This window comes from Musca autumnalis, unplaced genomic scaffold (assembly GCF_047663935.1).
Source record: "Musca autumnalis isolate F117 unplaced genomic scaffold, ASM4766393v1 scaffold_1, whole genome shotgun sequence".
NCBI classification, from domain to species: Eukaryota; Metazoa; Arthropoda; class Insecta; order Diptera; family Muscidae; genus Musca; species Musca autumnalis.
In genome coordinates this window covers 13,815,452-13,840,835 of record NW_027411644.1, presented here as the reverse complement: position 1 = coordinate 13,840,835, position 25,384 = coordinate 13,815,452, and the positions used below count along the sequence as shown (strand labels likewise).

At 37.2% G+C, this 25,384-nt stretch overlaps 1 protein-coding gene across 1 annotated transcript in view; it reads left to right on the top strand.

The window, feature by feature from the left end:
- The first annotated feature begins 250 nt into the window (after positions 1–250).
- LOC141393974 (PP2C-like domain-containing protein CG9801) overlaps positions 251–25,384 on the top strand; it is a 98,156-nt gene continuing 73,022 nt past the window's right edge. Inside the window, exon 1 of the mRNA XM_073967658.1 lies at positions 251–667. The gene's annotated coding sequence lies outside the window, so the exon portion shown is untranslated. The remainder of the gene's footprint in view (positions 668–25,384) is intronic.

Here is a 25,384-nt window from a genome sequence, read left to right as displayed (position 1 = left end):
TGAAAAATATTTTCTTTATATTTTTTTTTCATTTGACAGTTTTCTCCTTTATAAAAGTTTTCATTTCACATTTTCATAGAAACAGAATTGAGCCCCTGGTCGCTAATGTATAAAACTACCTTATTGCTAATAAAATCCATTTGGCAATCATGGCGTGTTTACACAATGTGTTTCTTATCGTTCATTATTTACCCCACAACATTCGTAAATAAAACTCATTTCTAGGTTGGCAACGTGTTAACAGAACCCGTATGTTGGCAACTCAAACGGAAACAACAGCGCATATGATTTGCGGGAGCAACAAACAGAAATCGAGAGATTGTAGAACACGACGGATGATTTAACGGTAGTGTCGCAGTGCCAACGGTCGATTAGTTATTCTGTGAAGTGGTATTGCAAAATTTTACAAAAGAAACAAATTTCAAGTTTAATGAATTAAAATTAAAAAAAAAAACATGGAATTGAAAAAATATTAAAAATTACAAAGAGTGAAAAAATAAATATTTTCAGTGGAGTGCGCACAGTGACAAGTGAAAATATTTACAATTTTTTGCATTGAGTAATAAAAACATACAAATGCATGTTTCGTCGTCGTCACTTTGTTGTGACTTCTTAAACCAGTTTTTCTTTGGCCAATCAACCATTATACCGCAGTGATTCAGCCAATGTGAGTAGTTTTTTTTTTCTTGGTATTTATGTTTAAATTTATTAACAAAACAAATGATGTTTGTTTATTACTCGTGTGAGCTTCTTAAGCTCATTTACTCTCCATAGTTCTCCCATATATGTGTATGTGTGTACCCACATGATGTTTGACGGGGAAATAAAATGCAAAACAATAACAAAATAATAATAAACAATAACAAACAAACAGCACGTTGACATTTTTATTAACTGACTGCAATGAAGAATTGTTGGTTAACCAGAGAGGGAGAGAGCGGGCGGGATATGGAGATATAGTAGGAGCGGGAGTAGAATTAAGTGTAGTAATGTGTATTTTATGTATCCGCATTGGAAAATACAACCAAAACATATTATCATTTCACTTGTCAATCAAGACAAGCACTTTGCAGACTCTAAATGCCAAGTCAAAAGGAATGACATCGATGAGTTTTAGTAACGGGATGTTTAGGGAATTGTAACGTAATTTAATAAATTTCTCAACACAACCAACATTCACTCACTCTCCCGCAATTTCACTATTCACTCACCCTCGCCACTAGCCATTTACACAATTTAATGTTGACATTCCCCGGCATTTCTTATTTATTCAGCTGAAATTTCTCGTTGTTTCCTTCATCCTTTTGGCTATACATTATGTAAGGGTTGCCGTGTTGGGCTTATTTTCAGATAAAATCTAATATCAATATTATCACAATTATACATTTTGGGCTATTGTGAGACATACATTAGTAGCTAAAAGAAGTTAGAGGATAAAATGTCTTCTATCAATTTATAAGCCGAATTTTGAGATTAAAGGTTTCTTGGGGAAGAGTAAAAGAGATCTTGAAGACAAAATTGATGAGGTCTTTCATGGTAAGAATACCTTCTGCAATTAGAAGACCTCTTCAATTCTGCTGTGGTTAAAGTACTTTGAGGTATTCTGTTGTAGTTGGAAGACGTTAAGATTTCCTTTAGATTTCTTCTGTACTTAAACTGCCCAAAGACTTATTTTGTAGTTAGAAGACCTTTTGAAGTTTTCTCTAGTTAGTAGACCATTAGAGGTCTTCTGTAGTTAGAAGTCCTGTACGGGTCTTTTGTAGTTAGAAGACCTGTACGGATCTTCTGTAGTTAGAAGACCTTTACAGGTCTTCTGTAGCTGGAAGAACTTCAAAGGTATTTTGTAGTGAAAAGACCTTTAGAGGTCTTCTGTAGTTACAAGACCTTTACAGGTCGTTTGTAGCTAGAAGACTTTAACAGGTCGTTAGTAATTAGAATACCTTTAGAGGTCTTCCGTAGTTAGAGGACAATAAGATTTACTTTGTAGATAGAAGGCCTTTTGAGCTCTTCTGTAGTTATGAGACCTTTGGAGGTCTTCTGTAATTAGAAGGCTATTAGAGATATTTATAGTTAGAAGATTTTAACTGGTCTTTTGTAGCTAGAAGACCTTTACAGGTATTTTATAGTTGGAAGACTTTTAGAGGTCTTCTGTAGTTAGAAGACCTTTAGAGGTCTTTTATAGTTAGAAGACCTTCAAAGGTGTTTTGTAGTTAGAAGACCTTTAGAAGTCTTCTGTAGTTAGTAGACCTTTAAATGTCTTCTGTGTTTCGAATACCTTTACAGGTCTTCTGTAATTAGAAGTCCTGTACGGGTCTTTTGTAGTTAGAAGACCTGTACGGATCTTCTGTAGTTAGAAGACCTTTACAAATCTTCTGTAGTTAGAACTTCAAAGGTATTTTGTAGTGGAAGTACCTTTAGCGGTCTGTAGTTATGAGAGCTTTGGAGGTCTTCTGTAATTAGAAGGCGATTAGAGATATTTATAGTTAGAAGATTTTAACAGGTCTTTTGTAGCTTGAATACCTTTACAGGTCTTTTGTAGTCAGAAGACCCTCCTGAAGTTAATGTCTTTTGCAGTTGGAATACCTTTAGAGGTCTTCTGTAGTTAGAAGCCGTTTGCAGGCCTTCTTTAGTTAACAGACATTTAAAGGTCTTCTGTAGTCAAAAGACTTTTAATTGTTTTTCTGTAGTTAGAATACCTTTAGAGTATCTTTACAAGTATTTTGTAGCTAGAAGACTTTTAAAGGTATTTTGTAGTTAGAAGTCGTTTATAGATCTTCTGTAGTAAGAAGACCTTTAAAAGTCTTCTGTAGTTACTAGACCTTTACAGGTCTTCTGTAGTTAGAAGATATTTAGAAGTCTTTTGTAGTCAGAAGACCCTCCTGAAGTTAATGTCTTTTGCAGTTGGAATACCTTTAGAGGTCTTCAGTAGTTAGAAAACTTTTATGGGTATTTCGTAGATAGAAGACCTTTTCAGATCTTTTGTAATTAGAAGACCTTTCTAGGTCTTCTGTAGTTAATAGGGGAGAAAAGTATTTTATAGTTAGAAGAATTTCAGAGGTCTTCTGTAGCTAGAAGACCTTTTCAGGTCTTCTGTAATCAGAAGACCTGTAATTGTCTTTATGTAGTAGGAATACTTTTGGATCATCTTTACAAATATTTTGTAGCTGGAAGACCTTAAGAGGTCTTCTGTAGTTAGAAAACCTTTAAAAGTCTTCTGTAGTTACAAGAACTTTATAGGTCTTCAGTAGTTAGAAGAACTTTAAATTTCTTCTGTAGTTAGAAGAACTTTAAAGTTATTTGGTTGTGGAAAGACCTTTAAAGGTCTTCTGTAGTTACAAGACCTTTACAGGTCTTTTGTAGTTAAACGGCCTTTTGTAGCTAGAAGACCTTTACAGGTCTTTTGAGCTTTTCTGCAGTTAGAAGACCTTTAAAAGTCTTTTGTATTTAGAAGACGTTTAGAGGTTTTCTGTAGTTAGAAGACCTTTACAGGTCTTCTACAGTTATAAGACCTTTGGAGGTCTTCTGTAATTAGAAGGAGATTAGAGGTATTTATAGTTAGAAGATCTTAGCAGGTATTTTGCCTTTACAGGTCTTTTATAGCTAGAACACCTTCAAAGGTATTTTGTAGTTAGAAGACCTTTACGGGTCTTCTGTGGTTAGAAGACTTTTACAGGTCTTCTGTAGTTACAGGTCTTTTGTAGTTAAAAGGCTTTCTGTAGCTAGAAGACCTTTACAGGTCTTTTGTAATTAGAAGACCTTTACAGGTCTTTTGTAATTAGAAGACCTTTACAGGTCTTTTGTAATTAGAAGACCTCTACAGGTCTTTTGTAATTAGAAGACCTTTACAGGTCTTTTGTAATTAGAAGACCTTTACAGGGCTTTTGTAATTAGAAGACCTTTAGAATTCTTCTGTAGTGAGAAGACTTCTACAGGTCTTTGTAGTTAAAAGGCCTTTTGTAGCTAGCAGATCATTACAGGTCTTCTGTAGTTGGAAGGTGTTTAGAGGTTTTCTGTAGTTATATATTTCAGTATTGATCATACCTTTAGAGGTCTATTGTAGTTAGGAGACCTTTAGATGTTTTAGATAATTAGAAGATCTTCTGTCGTTAGAAGACATATAGAGGTATTTTGTAGATAAATTTAATATAGCTTGACGAATTTAAGGTATATTTTCTACTTGGAAGATATTTTGATGTCTTCTGTAGTTAGAATACCATTAGATGACTTCTATAGTTAAAATACTTTACTTCATTCTCTAGTTGGAAGATTTTTAGAGGTATTATTTAGTTAAAAGACCCTTAGAGAATATTTAAAGGTCTTATTTAGGTCTCATTCTATATTTAGAAGACCTTAAGACGTATTCTGTAGTTAGAATATCTGTAGAGGTAGTTCGAAAACGCTAAGAGGTCTTATTTAGTCAGAATACTTTTTGGGGGTCTTCTGTAGCTGGAAGATTTTCAGACGATTTTATAGTTAGGAGAACTCTTGAGGTCTTTTGTAGTTAGGATATCGTTTGGATTCTTTAGCAGCTAGAAAACCTCGGGAGGTCTTTTAAAGTTTTCGACGAACTTTAAAGTTCTTCCACATCTAGTAGTTGTGTAGAGATCTTTTATTTTTATATATTCTTCTATAGTAGCAGTCATATTAGGTCTGCTGCAGTTTCAGGATTTTAAGATGTTTCCAGTAGTTAGGGATCTTCAATTTTTGATAGATGTTCTGTATTTTTATGGCCTTAAGGCAATTGGTCTGTTCCAGAACTGCAAGAATCTACTAATTTTTACTATTTTTTTCGATATCATGAAGGAAAATTGTTATCATAGTAGACATTTTAAGATTCTTCTTGGTTCTGCAGCAGACATATTCTTTTGGCGTTTTATAAATATAAGATATTTTAGGTCTTCTGTATATATAAAAACCCAATGAGGTATCTTCCCCTAAGTCGCACAAAGTCTTCTTCAATTCGAAGACTTTTTTGATAGAGGGCGTTTAGAGAATTGTTTACTCGTAAAAGTTAAAATGTCGTCCATTTTTGGCATAATGTCTATATGTCAAGGACACATTTGGTAGGAAAAATAAGCTCCGAAACGGCAACACTGGCTAGGAATTCCCTTCCACAGTCTCTTGTTATGTTTGATGTTATTGATTATTTTTTTATGTAGCGGTGCGGTGATGACGATATTGGCGACGGCGGTGGTGGCGTAAGCGGCAAAGTTGTGGTGATGGAACTTGTCATGGGGTAGCTTTGGAGCTCAGCATGAATCAACCAAACAGCCATCACGCACGCACGTTCTTTAAACATACAAAAACACATGGTTTTTGTTGTATTAGCATTTCCATTTCTCTTTTGCACTGCTGCGGGTTTGTTTTTGTTTTCACCCAAAGTTTAAATGTCAGCAGATACAGTTTTTCGTTCCTCTTTGCTTTTTGGGTTGGGGAAGGGGGCCTTCTTTGCCGATTATGTTGTTTTCTCAGTTGTTATGTTGTTAATGTTTTTTTTTGGCATTGTAATTCCACTGGAGCGTGGAAAATACTTACAAACATAGCTGTTAATTATGTCACCGAGTGGCCCAATGCCTCAATTGATGTGTTGTCTATGATGGGCTCTCAATATGTCATTGCTCAAACACTTCGGTAGGTAAGAAAAAAAAGGATTTTTTTTTTGTAATTGGTTTCGTAAGGTTTGTAAAGAGGGTTCGTCTGTCAGTTTTTGGATGTAACATAGAAAAAATCCGTTTGAAAACAGAACTGAAGAACATTTTTGAGAATATTGCATATTTCTTTGCATAATATTGTATATATTTTGCAGATATTTTCATTTCATTTTTAAAACACAGAAAACATATAGGGTTCTCTTTGTGTGCTAAACACATTGGGGCCAATGTACAAATTCTACCTATTGTCTCATATTTTTAAGGCAACATGAAGTTCAGAAATCAACCATGCCCAATTGTTGTAACAAAATAGACACTCTCTGGCAAAGATGAAGCCATGTTAGCCTTCAAACTGTGAACGAAATTCAACAAACAGCATGCAAATAAATTGATAATAGAATCACGAAGTTGGTCTACCGATGTCCAATGGATTAGACTACATAATTATAAACATTTCATAACAAAAGATTAAGGCCGTGTCATTTTTGATAATTAATTGGACAAATCAACAGCTAGGAACAGGTTTATTTGTTTACTATTTTGAAAAGTAGATGTAAAACTGACACATTAGGCCGACATTAAACATTTGTTGGACAATATACAAACAAATATAAAATTAGGTACAAACATAAAAACAAATTTTATATGTAAATTGTTTTAGTGATTACTTTACAGTATCCAATTACAGACTGAAAATAATCTACAAATTCCAAAAAAAAAAAAAAAAACATATATTTGCCACTTATCAATAGCTGCCAATTGAATAAATACACATATCAGCAATGTTCCACTTTTTCTTCTTCTCAATAAAACAAAAAACAGTTTAAAAATAAAACCGGAAAGAAAACATCTGCATTGTCAGACCCGATTACAAATAAGGGAACAAATAAAGCCATGACCAGAGCAGTAACATCATGGAAAGCAGAATCACCAGCCAGCAAACAACCGGCATCGTTCGTCTGAAAATCTGCTGCTGATGATTATCATCCCGTAATGGTCAAATTGCTAAAAGCGACAAGCAGAGTTTATATGAGCTTCTCACCAAAAACGGCAGGCTGTGGATATAATGAACGAATGAATACATTTTCTTTTGTCTGTTGGCGCTTAATTTGTCCGCATCGAATCGTTTTATGATGCGATTATCATTTATTTTTAAAGCTTTAACGTCATTTGTCAATTTCATGGAAAATATCACAAATGCTGAGGGTTGAAATGATGCACTTTAAGAGCTATGTTTTATAATTACGTCAGAATTGTTAGGACAGAAGGGATTGGAATCAAAGAAGGTGTATACATACATAACAAGAACTAATAGTTTTACAAAAAAAGGTTAAAAAAGTAAAAAAAAAATCAATGTCAAAACAGTAGAGAGAAATTTGCAAGCATATCAATTGATCGGATCATCATAGGGATACTTCGCCGAATTTGCAAAGTCTGAATATTAGACAGGGAAAAATACCAAATAAACGATATATACTAGAAAGTTTACTAATCCAAGAGATAATGAAAATGTCAATCAAAACCCAAGAAGACAAAACAAAACTTGAAGCGGATCAACTTTTATTATTAGAATTTATCTTATGTACATATTTTATTTTAATACTTTACGTTTACATTAAATCAATTAATATTACGAAACCTATGCTTAAATATTTGAATTTAACAGCTAAAAATGCAACCATGTACATATTTTGTAAATAGTACTATTAATTACATCTTTGATCTTATTACCATTTTGTACAACTAATGCTATTCGCGTCTCATCCTAAGCACTTAAGTCAATCGAAATTTCAATAAAATCGCTCTCATTCTGTAGCTTGAGTTGAAGGTAACATCAATACCACGCTTGCCCAAGTTGATGGACTCAGATGTTTTTCTGGAAATAATAGCTAAATGGAGAGTCAAGTATCATCTTAAATTAATGTTGTTGTTTTGTTCTTCTTTAAACTTCAACCCACGGCGGTTGGTTCTATGTACCGGACTGACTGGGATGAATATTCGACCATGGGCCGTCACATCAACAGTTATGTGTTTGTGTTCGTGTATTTTTTTCACCATGCTCTTTTGGTAAGTGCCGGGGCAGTAGGGATTTGATCCGTTTGCCGAGTCCGCTTCCACCACATGTAAACAATGGTGAGATGTATGGAATAGGTGCTCTGGCCTCAGTTGCACCTGGGATTACTGCAATAGGTATGTTGCTGCTTGCAGCGCCAGGAGATCTCTAAGAGTATCTGAAACTTCGTCGTCCAACTCGTCGTCGTCGCAACAAATGCAGCATCTAACACCTCAAATTGTTGTTCAATGGCCCGGAAAGGCATCATTCCTGCAATTCAATTGTAACGTGGAATGTGTGGGGGTAGCAGTAAAGTACGGAACTGTCACCATTGTGGCATCAGGTCTGATAATTGACGTATCCTGGCAACCCGTCATTTCCCTTGGCCCAGACCACCTTTCTATCATCGCCTAAGTAAAGAGACCATCCGACTTCATAACCCCTGATGGCCGTACTTTTCTGAACCATGGGAAAGCTAACGGTTCAGAGAATTTACCAACCACTGCTTCAAAGAGCTGCCCACTCCCTCAGATTCTCGGGTAGCAGAGAGAACTTTCCGGGACATCATCACTGCAACAACCGCTCGCTACATACCTGCTGGTCGAAAACCCGAAGTGATACCAAATTTCACAGTAATGGTGGCGGGACTACAAAATGAGTCGTTTGAGCTTCGATGTACGAACCTAGAAGAACCAAGAGTTAGTAAACTTACCCTTGAAGTCAACAGGCTAGTAGGCGAACATAAGCGTAAAAAGTGGCTAGATCACCTGAAACAATACAACATTGGTAGAGGATTAAGTAAATTTTGGTCAACGGTTAAATCACTCTCGCAGCTGGGAAAGAAGGGTGATCGAACGGCTGTTACTTTCAATGGCGTGACAGTAACTGACCCAAAGAGGCGCTCGTGTTGTTTTAATCTGCAGTTTATAGAGCACCCCGAGAGTGATATGGCGACGTGGAGTGCGCTACGCCGTATACGAAGAGCCCTCCCAGCCGAGGAGGTCCCACCTAAATTGGTGTGGTGGATGGGCGATGTTGAAGACGTCATCCGAAACGCGAAATCATCCACAACGTTCGGCCCATACAGAATATCAATTGTAATGCTTAATCAACTGGATGAACTCGGAGTTTAGTATTTAAAAAGTGGCCTCAACCTATCTGTAGCCAGAAGTCAAAGTTGGCAGAGTGGTCCCGCTACTGAAGCCCAGCAAGGATGCCAGCAAAGGTGAATCGTACAGGCCGATTTCTCCTGTCGCCAGTAGCATCGATTCTAGAGGCTCTACTCCTCCCCACGATGTAAAGAAGTTTTCCAGTTGCTCAACATCAACATGGATTGCGGAGAATGTATATTACTACAGCAGCATTACACGCCATATCCACACATATCAGTAAAGGACTGAGCCATCACCCACACATATCAGTAGAGGACTGAGCCATAGCAGGCCGTACGACCGAACTGTCATCGTAGCAATTGACCTATCGAAGGCTTTCGATACCGTCAACCATGCCAACCTGATCGGGGATATAGAGAATACCACTCTCCAGTTGTGTTTGAAACGTTGTATAATAACCGATATGTCAGGACGCCAGTCGTTTGTGGAATTTAGAAACAAAAAGTCCAAAACCAGTAGAGTCAAGCAGGGAGTTCTCCAAGGCGATATAGCCAGAACTGTTTAACCTCTTCCTTTCTGAAATTTCACATCCTCTAGACGGCATAGATATCGTAATGTATGCGGATGATTGTACGATCTTGGTGTCGGGTCGTATCGTCGATGACATATGTGATAGGTTAAATGCCTACATAGCTGTCCTAGTGCAGTTCTTCCATGTGAGGACTATGAAAATATCCGCATCAAAATCTACTACCACATTTTTCACTATTTGAACGGCAAAAATGAGACTCCCACTGAACATAGTGGTCGATGGTGCACTGATTCCGACCACTAACTACCCCAAAATTTTGGGTGTAACGTTCGATATCGTGTTTAAGTCGTTCGCACAAGCCTCAGTAATTTGGGATAAGGTCCTCAAGTCGCTGGCCGACAGCATTTGGGGTTCTAACAAAGAAACCTTCTTGACCACTTACAAAGCAATAGGCCGGTCTGTATGCAAATGTTAAAGTTACGCATTGAGAGAATATTCAAACCTGCCAGAATGCCGTCCTGAGGACTGCAACAGGGTGCCTAATCATCACAGCAGTGGACCATCTTCATGAGGAGGCGAAGGTTTAACCGGTGCATCAACATAACGGAATTTTGTCGATGCAGTACCTGCTTTGGTGTTATCGCAGTTAGCATCCCTGTCATTATTTAATGGACAGGCTTCCCCCAACCAGGCACGTCAGGAGAGATCTTCATGATCTAGATAGACAGGTCTAAATGTATAAACGAGAACTTTTAGACCAACGAGCCTATCAGTCATGCTTGGATAGCATTCACACTGCTGCAGTCGCGCAGACAGTACAGAGATACAGTGCGAATGCCGTACTTGGGGACCACCCCCATCCTTCGCAGCAGAAGAACGGCAGCTGCCAAAGCAAACACGAGTGGTTTTAGCCCCGCCACGATACCCAACACATGCCCGGCGACATGTGGATTGGGACCACACGACACGCTGCATTTGTTTAGCTGCCCAGCTAACCCCCCTCGCCTGTCTCCTGATTCTTTATGGACGCAACCAGTCGAAGCTACAGAATTTCTGAGTCTGGATAAAGAGGAACCAGAACCTGATAATTGAAATAATATACGATCGAAAATATTTGCGCTGCTACAGCAAGCGGCCTCTCAGAACCACCTAAGTTGAATTGTATCAACCCTAAGGCCTTAAAATAGCTAGAATTTCGGCTTGCAAAACGGTGCAAATCTAATTTTGATTCGAAAATACAAAAATTGTGTTGTACTGAATTCCCAACCCTGTTACTGGTATAAAGTACAAGGTGGTGTAGCTCCAAGATTAACGCTTTGAACCCAAACCAATCTCAATATACGTCTCCCCACAAAGTGGTGTGGGATATAAAAATAAACCAATAAGGCTACGATGACCCTTCAAAAATTGTCGAACAATCTCTATTAAAACATCAAATCTTTCAAATATTTAGTTTTCCAATTAATGTTTCATGTGGCAGTAGTTTTATTTTTATTAAATAAACAAGTTTTCCAATTTATATTCGTTGCTGCCCCTCGGCATATGTGTGAGTGTGTGTGGCGCTTTGTGTTTGTCGGTGAATGACTAATGCCGTACGTGATCATTGGTCTATTTGTCCAGCTGCATGTTGTTTGCAGGGTCCATTAACACTTCCTACCAATCTGGGCAAAGGACATTCAACTGTCAAAAGCATGGCCTCGAATGGCAATGGCGGTAATTCATTGACTTTTTCGGAAGGAAATGGAAATAAGTATTTTAACCTCCATAAAACCCGAAGAATTATATCTTCGCAATAAATAATAAAAACACGACAATAAAATCATCTCATCAATTTCTTGCTCTCGAAGGCAGACAAAGAAAAGGAATGTGGATGAAACAATAAGACAACGAGAAGCAACAATGACCGGCAGAAAAAAATTACAAAAATATGAAAATGACTCCGGATAACATCTCAGTGGCAGAGGAGTAAATGAACCACTCTCTGTGTAATTTAAGAAGTTAAAGTTAGCCTCTGTTTCTTCATCAAACAAAGGATAATAAAAATAATAAAAACAAATAGAGCACCCACACAAACGCACGCACCGCAAATATGATGTGGAGAAAAGAGAATTGTAAAGAGAGAGAGACAAGGGAAATAACAAAGATTTGCCGGGAGTTTCCAGTTGGGGGAGACATCCACCGGCCGGTAAAATGAATGTGTTTATTAAGGGGTGGTTTTTCTAAGGCATTACCGGAATGTCCAACATTCTTCCATTAGCGGACCTTAATATAAATTGGATATAAAATAAGCTTTTCGAAAAGCTTTGAAAACGAAAATATTTCACTGTCTTTAGAAATTCAGAAAGGGTCAATAGAAGAACCCGTTGTTTCAGAAATGGTCTATAGAAGCACACTTTCTTTCAGAAATGGTCTATAGAAGCACACTTTCTTTCAGAAAGAGTTTATACAAGAATCCTTTCTTTCAGAAGGGTCTATACAAGCATCCCTTCTTTCAGAAAGAGTCTATAGAAGCACCCTTTCTTTCAGAAAGGGTCTATAGGAGCACCCTTTCTTTCAGAAAAGGGTCTATAGAAGCACCCTTTCATTCAGAAAGGGTCTATAGAAGCAACATTTCATTCAGAAAGGGACTATAGAATCAGCCTTTCATTCAGAAAGGGTCTATAGAATCAGCCTTTCATTCAGAAAGGGTCTATAGAAGCACCCATTCATTCAGAAAGGGTCTATAGAAGCACCTTTTCATTCAGAAAGGGTCTGTAGAGCCACCCTTTCTTTCGGAAAGGGCCTATTGAAGCACCATTTCATTCGGAAAGGGCCTATTGAAGCACCCTTGCATTCGGAAAGGGCCTATTGAAGCACTCTTTCATTCGGAAAGGGCCTATTGAAGCACCCTTTCATTCGGAAAGGGCCTATTGAAACACCCTTTCATTCAGAATGGGTCTATAGAAGCACCCTTTCATTCAGAAAGGGTCTATATAAGCACTTTTTCATTCAGAAAGGGTCTATATAAGCACTTTTTCATTCAGAAAGGGTCTACATAAGCACTTTTTCATTCAGAAAGGGTCTATATAAGCACTTTTTCATTCAGAAAGGGTCTATAGAAGCACCCTTTCATTCAGAAAGGGTCTATAGAAGCACCCTTTCATTCAGAAAGGGTCTATAGAAGCACCCTTTCTTTCAGAAAGGGTCTGTAGAAGCACCCTTTCTTTCGGAAAGGGTCTGTAGAAGCATCCTTTCTTTCGGAAAGGGCCTATTGAAGCACCCTTTCTTTCGGAAAGGGCCTATTGAAGCACCCTTTCTTTCGGAAAGGGCCTATTGAAGCACCCTTTCTTTCGGAAAGGGCCTATTGAAGCACCCTTTCTTTCGGAAAGGGCCTATTGAAGCACCCTTTCTTTCGGAAAGGGCCTATTGATGCAACCTTTTTTCCAAAAATATTCTATAGAGGCACCCTTTATTTCAGAAAGGGTCTATAGAGGCACCCTTTATTTCAGAAAGGGTCTATAGAAGCACCCTTTATTTTAGAAAGGGTCTGTCGAAGCACCATTTCTTTCAGAGAGGGTCTGTAGAAGCACCCTTTCTTTCGGAAAGGGCCTATTGAAGCACCCTTTCTTTCGGAAAGGGCCTATTGAAGCACCCTTTCTTTCGGAAAGGGCCTATTGAAGCACCCTTTCTTTCGGAAAGGGCCTATTGAAGCACCCTTTCTTTCGGAAAGGGCCTATTGAAGCAACCTTTTTTCCAAAAATAGTCTATAGAGGCACCCTTTATTTCAGAAAGGGTCTATAGAAGCACCCTATCTTTCAGAAAGAGTCTATAGAAGCACCCTATCTTTCAGAAAGAGTCTATAGAAGCACCCTATCTTTCAGAAAGAGTCTATAGAAGCACCCTTTATTTCAGAAAGGGTCTATAGAAGCACCCTTTCTTTCAAAAATAGTCTATAGAAGCACCCTTTATTTCAGAAAGGGTCTATAGAAGCACCCTTTCTTTCAAAGAGGGTCTGTAGAAGCACCCTTTCTTTCAAAAATAGTCTATAGAAGCACCCTTTCTTTCAGAGAGGGTCTATAGAAGCATCCTATCTTTCAAAAATAGCCTATAGAGCACCCTTTTTTTCAAAAATAGCCTATAGAGGCACCATTTATTTCAGAAAGGGTCTATAGAAGCACCTTTTCTTTCAGAGAGGGTCTATAGAAGCACCCTTTCTTTTAGAAATGGTCTATAAAAGCACCATTTCTTGCAGAAAGAGTCTATAGAAGCACCCTTTATTTCAGAAAGGGTCTATAGAAGCACCCTATCTTTCAGAAAGAGTCTATAGAAGCACCCTTTCTTTCAAAAATAGTCTATAGAGGCACCCTTTATTTCAGAAAGGGTCTATAGAAGCACCCTTTCTTTCAGAAAAGTCTATAGAAGCACCCTTTCTTTCTTTTAGAAAGGGGATATAGAAGCACCCTTTCTTTTAGAAAGGGTGTATAGAAACACCCTTTCTTTTAGAAAGGGTCTGTAGAAACACAATTTCTTTCAGAGAGGGTCTGTAGAAGCACCCTTTCTATTAGAAAGGGTCTATAGAAGCACCCTATCTTTCAGAGAGGGTCTGTAGAAGCACCCTTTCTATAAGAAAGGGTCTATAGAAGCACCCTATCTTTCAGAAAGAGTCTATAGAAGCACCCTTTATTTCAGAAAGGGTCTATAGAAGCACATGTCAATCACATAATAATCACATTTATATAAAACCCCACTTTTATATAGTTATCTTTGTTGTCTGCAAAGGTGCCAAATGTTTCCCCATCCATGATTATGTTATCATCATGCAGAACGTGATGTCGTCCTTTGTTGCCTTTTTCGTCCATAAAGTCATACAAATATTTAGATAAAATATTTAACTCTAGGACAAGAATAAAATATCCAAAGAATGACTTTTTTGGGGTGTGTAACTGTGAATGGCTTTTAGAAAATTGCAATTATTACAAATTGATGGGGACATAACAAATTTCTAGGACAATTTCATTTGCATTTCCATTTGTTTTCTTGTGGTGACAAAACAAAAGGGGTGGATGATAAAAGAATTGAATTTCATTTCAAGTTGTCTAGGAAATACACGAGCAATGGGACCGAAGACTCTTGGGAGAGTTACCACTGATACTCTCTACACAATGTCTTTGATTTGCGTAGTACATATGTACAGTGCCCTGTACAAAAGCATTTTCCAAGCTTTGTTTGTTTCCCAAAAATAAATTGTTAGCGTTTTTTTGCTTAAAGGCCAACATTTGATGTTTGTTGTTGTTTTTTTTTTCTACGATTTGAATTCACTTTTTATATAAGTTTTTTTATTGATTTTTCTGCTGGTATTTATTTTAGTTTTGTCTGCTTCCTTGTAATGTTGCAAACACAGACACACACAAATATATCCATGGTTGTAGACAAAAAATGAAACCATTTCACTTTACATTATCCTTGAATTATGTTGTTGTTGTTCTTGTTTTTCATATATTCTTTGCCAGTTATGCCTTGGCTTGCCTTGCCAGCCGATTGTCTATTCAAGCTGTTGTTCTATGTGAATTGAAACGCATGTCACAACACCTTCTCTTATGATTTCAAACACAAAACACAGTGTTTTCAGAAAAAAAAGGAAGAAAACTTGCTAAACATATTATATTCGATAACCACTTCCCAAATTATGTATCTAGGGAGATTCTCTAAATGTTATGGCCTTGCTTCGCCGTATAAAATTGCCGACAAAAATATACTTTACACTTTTCGAATATAATAAATTTGATTTAAATAAATTTGATTTAATTTAAATTCGAAAAGTTTTGAATTTCTGAGGCGTAGGTATCCGAAGGAATAGGCCAACATAGTCCATTTTGAAAGTGGATACTATTTAGGCAATCATTGCCTTCTTATTAATCGCTTCCACCACAATTTACTGGTGATAACGTAGGATCTAAGAGAAGCATGGAGTAGCCCACGAAAAACGTAATATCGATGGACAGGATCACTAGAAATACCTTCGGTAAACTTTGGAAACACGAAATTCCGAGCTTTTGTGAGGGAGGTATCCGATTATGTTGTCCGATATGGACTCTTTGGGAGGTTGACGTACATTTTGAAGAAATCTGATACTCAATTCAGAAGTCATCGTGTCAATCAGTCATTTTAATTGATGCTCAAGGTGTTTTTTAGAGATTTTTGTCCCTTATCTCAGAAAGTATGGACTTGTCCCAAAAAACTATATCGTCGTAATAGGAAATTTTGAAATATTTCGAAGTGCAAAGTTTGTACAAATCGGTTACTCCATTCGAGAGTTATCCTGATCATCACTCTAGCGAAATTTTTTGAACTTTTCAAATTTAAACTTAGGTTGGACAAAATATTATGATGGTCAAATTTTGGACTGAATCGGTTGATCATCCGTTCGAGAGTTATCAGACAGACGGACGGACATTGCTAAATCGATTCAAAAGTGTCTGAAATGAATATCTTCCAAACATACTTGAGGTCTAAAACATTAGTTAGATGAGACCGCAGGGGTACAATGGTAAGCAGTACCGCCTTTTAGTAGTGTTCTTTTGGAAAAACATTTTTCAAAAAATTAAACTTTTTCCAAAATTGAAAAAATACTCCTTCGGTACGTGACGGGTACAAAGGTATATATGGGCTGAAAGAGGAGACTCACGGGCATTATCCTGTGAAATCGGAACTTTGTTCCAAGCTGTTCTCTAAATGTTCTAGTCCACTAAACTTGGAATTTCTAGTACCTAAGAACAAATAAAATAGCTTGCTTCGTGTAAACGCTACGGTAATTTAGTAAAACGACTTTTAAAGGCAACAATCCAATCTACCTAACAAAAAACAATGAACGCAATATTTGTTAATTTTTCTGAGAAATAGCTGTTTTTTTTTTTCTCCAGAAATTTGCAAAAATTACGTATTTTCCAAAATTGGGGAACATTTTTCGTTTTTAGGAGCACGTGGCCCACACCTTCCAGTATTTTGATCTAGTTTTGTGCTTTCCTTAGTTTCAATATGTTTACTATCGAATCCCACTGTGCACCGTTCGGACAACGCGATACAAAGTAATGAATTGTGGTGCACTCATTCATTGAGAGAAGTCTCCCCTTGTCCCTTTGGAGAAGTTTGTGGGTAGATGTGTATGTAGGAGAGATAAAGCTATTGAAAGTTTCTATATGTAGAGGAGCACCTAAAAGTCACGTTTATGGGAAAAGTACATCTAAGGATTTCCTATAGAATTAAAACTGTTCATCTTTGGAAGACCTCCTAAAGCCATTTACACGTAGAAAACATCCTTGGACACTGGTAATTAGGTGTTCAATGTTTTCTGTCTCCTCCTCATCCTCACGAAGCCTACAGTAATCGACATTGCTTTCATCCCATCAACATGTTCTGGAAGTTCAGACAAGTTCAGTGTCATGTAATGACTCCCACAGCAATTCTGATCTCGACTTTGTTGAGCCACATAAGCCTGCAATCGGATTTGTTCTACCACTCACGAATAGTTAGTGCGAATCTGTATAGAAGTTGTCGAGTTTGTACAGATTCCTCAATTTAAAATTAGGAGACTGTGCTCCTGCACGTGTCTCGGTCGCTTTCTTAGCAGATCTCTACACATGTTAGCAATCTTGGATTTGATAAAGTAGTATTTGAGTGTCAAGACAAACACCACTACCGGCCTCTTAGAACCACTTAAGTTGAATTGGATCAGATATAAGTCTTTTAAAATAGCTTGTAAGATGCTACAGATCCTAAAAGTCATCTGTAGTAATATACCACCAAAAGTTCTTCTATAGGACAAGTCCTGATAAAGAGAGAAGACATATTAAAGGTTTTTTTTATGGAAAAAAAACCTCCTATGGTATTTTATTGAAAAAGATTTCAGGTGCAGTATAACGCATAACTCCCAGCGGACATAACTCTTAAAACGATGTTGGGAGTTATGTCCTGAAAACAAGACGTACCCAGGAAAAATACCCATTACAAAACCCCCTACTAGCCCATTAGTTTAACAGATATTGACAATATTTTGTACATATGTTCTCCATCCACTGAAACCCCAATATACCAATTTGCAGCAAAATCGGTTGAAAAATGAACCTAATACGTAGAAACGGTCACCACCGATATGTGAGGGCTATAGGAAACCGCAGGTCTATGTAGCCCATATTTATCCACATACGACCCTCAACTATAAGAAACATTTTTGGAAAATTTTAGTAACCTACGCTCTTCACATTAAAAGTTATGAGTAAAGTTCCACTAAAGTGCCCATATTTCGCACTGTGCGGCGGGCACTCACTGATATGACAGAAGTCTCCCTTGTCCCTTCGAGAAGACATATGCGAAGACATCCTAAAGGACTTCAATAGGAGAACGCCTCTCAAAGGAGTTCTATAAATGATATCCTAAAAGGAATCTAAAAGGTCTGAAGAAGTAGAAGACATCCTAAAGACCCCCCTATAGGTTTTCTATAGCAGAGAACCTCCTAAAAGTCTTCCTCTTTATGATTCGTTGAAGGTCTTATAGACCTTCTAAAGGTCTTCGTGAGCTACTAAACCTACTAAGAAAGTAGGCAATCTCGTAAAGATCGCCTATGGGTAAAAAGCTTCTTCGAGACCCATGTAGGCAGAAGACTTTATACAGGCTTTTATTGACATAATTTCTTCTAAACATGTTTTATAGGTACTAATCCTTTGTGCTATAGGTAAAAAATCGGCTATTATAGTTTTACACAGCAAGCAAAATTCGCGGCTACTATTTAATGACCTCCCATTGGTCCTGTATTTGCTCCAGTTTTTATACCCTCAGCATTTATGCTAACGAGGGTATATACACTTTCATACGGGCAAAATGTGCCTCATCGAAATAATGGTTTTAGACCCCATGTATGTTTGGACGAAATGTGTTTCAGACAATTTGGAGTCGATTGAGCAATGTCCGTCCGTCTGTCTGGCTGGCTGTAGCGCACGATAACTCTCGAACGGATAAACCGATTCGGTTCAAATTTTGGCTTTCGTAATATTTTTCCCAAACTTAGTTTAAGTTCGAAGATGGGCTATATCTGTCCAATCCTTCCGGTATCTCCCCCACAAAAGTTCGAAAATGTTCGCAAAATTTGTGCGCACGATAACTCTTGAAGGTAGTAACTGAATTGGTCCATACTTTGCCCATCGTGAAATTTGTACCAGACTTTGATAAGGTTTTAATAGGGACTCAATCGGTCCACTCCTTCGGGTACTTCCCACACAAAATTTTGGAAAAGTTCAGTTTAGGGCCATCTCTCGAATCGCATTGATTTAGCAACTTGTATTCACTGCCCTCCATACGACGATACAAGTTCCATCAGGAGCAAGTCCATACTTTCTGAGAAAATAGCCTGAAAGTTGCAAAAAAAAACCCTATGACACGGTGTGAGGTGGTTGGAGCGCAAGATAACTCTCGATCGGATCTGCCGATTCTGTCCAAAATTTGGCCTTAGTAGAATTTTGTCCAAACATAGTTTAAGTTTGCAGATAAGCCATATCGGTCCACTCCTTCAGGTACCTCCCCCACTAAAGTTCAATAATGTTCGGAAAGGGAGCGGTCGAATTGGTCTATACTTTACTAATATACTAATATATCTACCAGATATAGATCAGGTTCAAATATGGACTATATTTGTCCACTCCATCCGGTACCTCCCACACAAAATTTCGGATATGTTCACTTTAAGACCTGATATCGAATCACTTTGATTTTTGTTGAATCAACTTGCTTTCGCTGCCTCAATTACGATGGTAAAAATTTTTTTAGGGGCAAGTCCATACTTCTTGAGCAAACAGCCCGAAGAGTGTAAAAACCCCCCATGGCACCATATGTTTTGGCTGGAGATCCACTTCCATAACGGTCAATGTCGATCCATTCCTTTTAGTATCTCCTCCGCAAAACTTTTGATCTTTAATCCCAATCAAAAGCCCAAAAATTTTAAAACCCCCTATATACATACGTATTTTGGGAAAAAAAATTGTTTCAATATACACAGGCTGAGGGTATATCTCTGTCGGCAAAGCCTACTGATAGTTTTTTAATTGTTTTTTTTTTTTTTTGTTATCATGATTCAGGCTGAACTTATAGAACCTATGTTACTGTTACGGAATTAGGATTAGCTTTACTTAGATTATGATTCTAAAATGCTTTATTGACAATCCTTTACTTGTTCGTAAACGACTTCACTTTACTTAGCATACAGCTTGTCTCTACCAAGCACACAGCTTTATCTCTTACATCTAAGTTCACACTATACTTCTTCATTAGCTGACGGTTTAAAATCGCGATCTTATTAACAGCTGACCCATCCACCTTCTATTTTCCCGTGTTTATCCTCGCTCGTTGAATCATATGGTTTGTTCGATAACCTAACAATTTGTACAAACTTTTCCAAAAAAAACTTGTTCAGTAAAAGAGAACTGAAAAGTATTGCAAGTACCTGCAAAAACTTTAAGGTACTTTTTACTTGCCAAGTTATCAACCAGACCTATAGACTGTTCTAGAATTCTCAATCTAAGATGTTCTACAATGTTCAAACGAAATGTAACAATACCCATTCGCAGATGCACACTGACGGATGAATGTAAACATCAAATGGAACAGAAGTAATAAATACGTAAGAGTAGAAGTGGTAAGAATGAATGTCTTCACAGTTGAGAATAGGAATAATTAATCTATAACTGAATAATCAAAACAAATATGGCAGAGAATATAACAAAGACCATAGCAAAAGAACCATGGAGAATAGTGAGAGAAATTCTATGTAGTAGTTGTTGTTGTAAGATTGATTCAACCGATTTGTTCCAAACTTCGCGCATATTAATATTTCTTCCAGACATGTGTATATCAAGTTCGAATATGGACTACATCAGTCCATTCCTTCTAGTGGATTAAAGGACATTGTTTCAATTTTTAGCAGGTTGTCCTCGGGGCAATTATTATGAAAAACTATGATAATTTGATATTTTATCGAAGGCAAATGCACACGCAGAGATAAATATTTGTCGCTTTTGTTGGAACAACAATATCTATTTTTGTTTCAACAATTAATTTGTTTGTTCAAGCATTGAAATTACAAATCCAAAAATGTCATCTTTAAATTTATTCTCTTTCGAGTTGAGCTATTTAGACCTATAGGTACATTGAAAAATTAGGAATCCACCGAAGTCCCACACATTAAACCACTATGCTACGTTTCACGGGTGGTTAGACCGATCATCAGGCATATTGAATGGTGTTTTTTTTAGTGGGTGGACGAAGGCTAAGCTTGGAGACTAGCATTTATATCACAAATCATTCGAAATTTGTATATTCGAATTATTTATTTATTTTAATGTTAGTCATTTAATTCCAAACCTTTCCTATAGTCCGACTTGGCTGGTAACCCTATTTTTCAATGCTTTATTACAAATACTAAGGCAGCTTTTTTCCACCTTTATTTTATTTGTTCTTCTGTATCAGAAGATTTTGATCATCAATATTTGTCATCGGAATCTTTGACAAGTTGATGGTGGCTTAGGACGCAACCGTGTCACTTGGTTGTTGGGGTCCCAGGTTCGAATCCCAGCCTGGCTCATGCTGAAATCATTTTTTTTTTTTGTTTTGCCTTATTAAGGCGAATGTCATTTTTAGAGTGATATTTGAATTAATTCTCTTTCGAGTTGAGCTATTTAGACCTAATAGGTACATTGAAAAATTAGGAATCCACCGAAGTCAAACATGCAAAGCAAAAGAAACTTGCAAAATTCTTCAATATTGTAAAACTTATTGAGAATGCCTATGCATAGCTATGGTAGGAACTATCATAATGTAGAATTTTGAGAAAAACTATTGTCAGCCCAGAAAACCTGTTACTGAAATTTTTGATTTGATCGTATATAATTCTCGTAAACACTTTCCACATAACTATGGTATAAATGTCACGTATAATATTATGAGCATTGAAAAACACTACACATGGCCATGCTTTGCCAGGTCTATCTAAAAAGACCACAAATTGAACGAAGATACATAACTTCTCCATTGCGCTCATCCTCCAAGCTACTATCCCACATTAGGAAATACATTAGGAATACTATAAAAGCAAAAAAAAAAACACTTCTCAGATTGTGGTGTAACTCAACTATCAAAACACAAAGAAGAATGAAAAATGAAACAAATAAATACAACAATTGCATGGTGTACATACACAAAAAAGAACAAAGATAAAATAAAAAAAATATGAGGGGAACTAATACAAAAAGAACTCACCAAAATTGTTTTTTTTTCTATCACGGCATCGAATATCGAGAGAAGAGAATAAAATTGTCGAAGAAAAGAAAATAAATATTGTCTAGCAGACAAAAACTACTGTTGGTACAACTATTGTTGGATATGACAAAAACAATTGTTATAATTAACAAAAACTATTGTTGGACTCACAATAATACATGCGGAATCTAACAATATCTTTACAATACATATTTTGCTCTCGAATATTGTTTTGTTGTTGTAAAAACCCTGCCGGCAACAACTAAATTGGCTGATGAGCACGATAACTTACGAATTGAGTTTCCGATTTGGCCGAAAAGTTGCTCATCGTAAAATTTTTACCAAATGTTCAAAAACAGTTACAAAAGATAAACATTTTTTGCTTAAGTTTGAGACCTCTTCGAGGATCGAGGAAATTTGTACTCCTTTTAGCCTTGTTTAAAGCGATATTATGAGACCAACTCAAATGGCAGGTGCATATTATAAGTATGGCTACATTTTGTGCGGATTTCTGCTTATAACTGTAAAATATTTAAACATCTATTTTATTTAATAAAAGTTAAAGATTAAAAATTACTCAATTTGAATGCCAATGTGCAAATATTTTAAAATTCCATTGTCAGGCATTACCATGGTTGGTTGGTGGTGGTTAAACACAAAACAACAATACTGGAGGCAAAAGTGGCATTCATTTGTACGGGTTTTCCTTTCCTAGCTGGAGATGACGTCGACTAACAAAGAGCCATAGGACTGCAATATGTTTGTTGAGAAGCTCCTTTGGTGGGAGCGAAAACAGGGGTTGCCGTTGATAGATATGTGGCATCTAAAGTGAATGGGGGGAGAGAGGCAAAAAGAGTCGAAAAGTTGCAGACATTGTAACTTTGAGACTGGCGCTACTGTTTGGCGTCAGTTGGCTGCAAAACACAACCGAATCAACTCATTTACTTTATATTCGAATTTTTTGTTGTTGTTATTATTGTATATTTTTTATATAAAAAAAATGAAAGTATGAAGAATGCATTTATTCGCAAAATGGTTATTGGTAATGGGCATGACACAACATTCACGACAATGACGACCCACCAACAACTAAGTGGTTTATGTGGAGAATCACGGGAATTTTTAATAAGAATGCCATATGGCGGTCACAGCGGAGCGGAGCAGAACAGAGTTCGAAATGCATTTTCTATGTAAATGTGTTTGAGATTATGATTGGAATGGGACATTTTAATTTCATTTAAAATGATGACAAATGGAATTGGTTTCGTTCACAGGCATTCGCTATTACGTAGTCTTTGCAGGATTATTCCAAAAGGGTTAGAATTTGTAATGGTTTCATGAATGCTGGTTATTTGTCAGAAATGCTCTTTAAAGAGGTATTAAATCAAAATTTCATGGGGGTGGAAAATTCCATATTAAATGTAATACGTAATAAGTATAACATACAACGAAGTAAAATACAACAAATATAAAAGACAACAAATCCTTTATTGAAGCGACGCATACAACTTTAGCGGAACCTTATAAAAACATCAATCTAAATGTTTTCAAAAATACGTCTTATAGTTTTGGGCCACATATGAGGACTGCGGCCGCTTGAAAGTATTAAATTATGTTTTAACCGCAGCAAATTTGTTTATTGGTATTCAAAGAATAAAATATCCTCACAACCAATTGTTACCACCCGATATATCGTATTTTAATGTTTATTTCATTTGGTATTCCCATAGGATAAAAATACCGGTCCTAAAACTTGATTCAATCCCATATTTTTCAGTATTGAACCCAAATATAACACCGAAAAACCGAACGTCGACTATGTGAATCAAATAACAAATTTTCAATTTTGTTGTTTGTGTAGGGTAGTTGACAATTTTTGGACCACAAGAACCACCTGCCGTAAAAAATTAAAACCGATCCGAGAAGATCCCACAGACTTCAGTTAATCAAAAATGTTGAACTTTTGTGACTGATACCGATATAGACCATCTTTGAACTTAAACTAAAAAACATAATTTGTCCATCAGATATTCGGTTAGATCAAAAATGTTACGGGACATCATCACAGCTGCAGCCGCTCGACACATACCTGCTGGTCAAATACCCAAATGTGAGATTTCTGACAGAGGCGAAGGAACAATCAAATGATTATTCATGTAAATTCTTCGTGTGAACCTTAAAACCCCAATAGTTACAGAACTTACTCTTGAAATTAATGCCCGAAAAAAGTGACTAGACCAGCTGAAGTAAGGCAAGCAATTGGTACAGGATTAAGTAAATTGTGGGCAACGGTTAAATCACTTTCAAATGCGGGAAATAAGGATGAGAGATCCATTGAGGCACGCTTTATATTTTAACCGGCACATTATAAGGCATGCCGAGACAAATAGCCCGCAGAAGAGCGTGCTACGCCGTATAAGAGATCTCTCAACCGATGATTCATGTAAAGAGCATCATTTCTTTCCGGTCTTACGGAGCACTCTTCGGAAGGGTCTACAGAAGGACACTTTCGTTGAGAAAGGGTCTTATGGAGCACCCTTTCGTTGAGAAAGGGTCTTATGGAGCACCCTTTCGTTGAGAAAGGGTCTTATGGAGCACCCTTTCTTCAAGAAAGGGTCTTAATAAGCACCCTTTCTTCAAGAAAGGGTCTTAATAAGCACCCTTTCTTCAAGAAAGGGTCTTAATAAGCACCCTTTCTTTCCGAAAGGATCTTATGAAGCATCTTTTGCTTCAGAAAGGGACTTAAGAAGCACCCTTTGTTTCAGAAAGGGTCTAAAGAAGCACCCTTTGTTTCAGAAAGGGTCTTAAGAAGCACCCATTGTTTCAGAAAGGGTCTTAAAAAGCACCCTTTGTTTCAGAAAGGGTCTTAATAAGCACCCTTTCTTCAAGAAAGGGTCTTAATAAGCACACTTTCTTCAAGAAAGGCTCTTAATAAGCACCCTTTCTTCAAGAAAGGGTCTTAATAAGCACACTTTCTTCAACAAAGGGTCTTAATAAGCACCCTTTCTTCAAGAAAGGGTCTTAATAAGCACACTTTCTTCAAGAAAGGGTCTTAATAAGCACCCTTTCTTCAAGAAAGGGTCTTAATAAGCACCCTTTCTTCAAGAAAGGGTCTTAATAAGCACCCTTTCCTCAAGAAAGGGTCTTAATAAGCACCATTTCTTCAAGAAAGGGTCTTAATAAGCACCCTTTCTTCAAGAAAGGTTCTTAAGAAACACCCTTTCGTTCCGAAAGGATCTTAAGAAACACCCTTTCTTTCCGAAAGGATCTTATGAAGCACCCTTTCTATCCGAAAGGATCTTATGAAGCACCTTTTGCTTCAGAAAGGGTCTTAAGAAGCACCCTTTGTTTCAGAAAGGGTCTAAAGAAGCACCCTTTGTTTCAGAAAGGGTGTTAAGAAGCACCCATTGTTTCAGAAAGGGTCATAAGAAGAACCCTTTGCTCCAGAAAGGGTCATAAGAATCACCCTTTGCTTCAGAAAGGGTCATAAGAAGCACCCTTTGCTTCAGAAAGGGTCTTATGAAGCAACTTATATTCCAGAAAGAGTCTTAAGAAGCACCATTTGCTTCAGAACAGATCTTAAGTAGCACCCTTTGCTTCCGAAAAGGTCTTAAGAAACACCCTTTGCTTCATAAAGGGTCTTAAGAAGCACCCTTTGCTTCATAAAGGGTCTTAAGAAGCACCTTTTGCTTCCGAAAGGGTCTTAAGAAGCACCCTTTGCTTCCGAAAGGGTCTTAAGAAGCAACCTTTGCTTCCG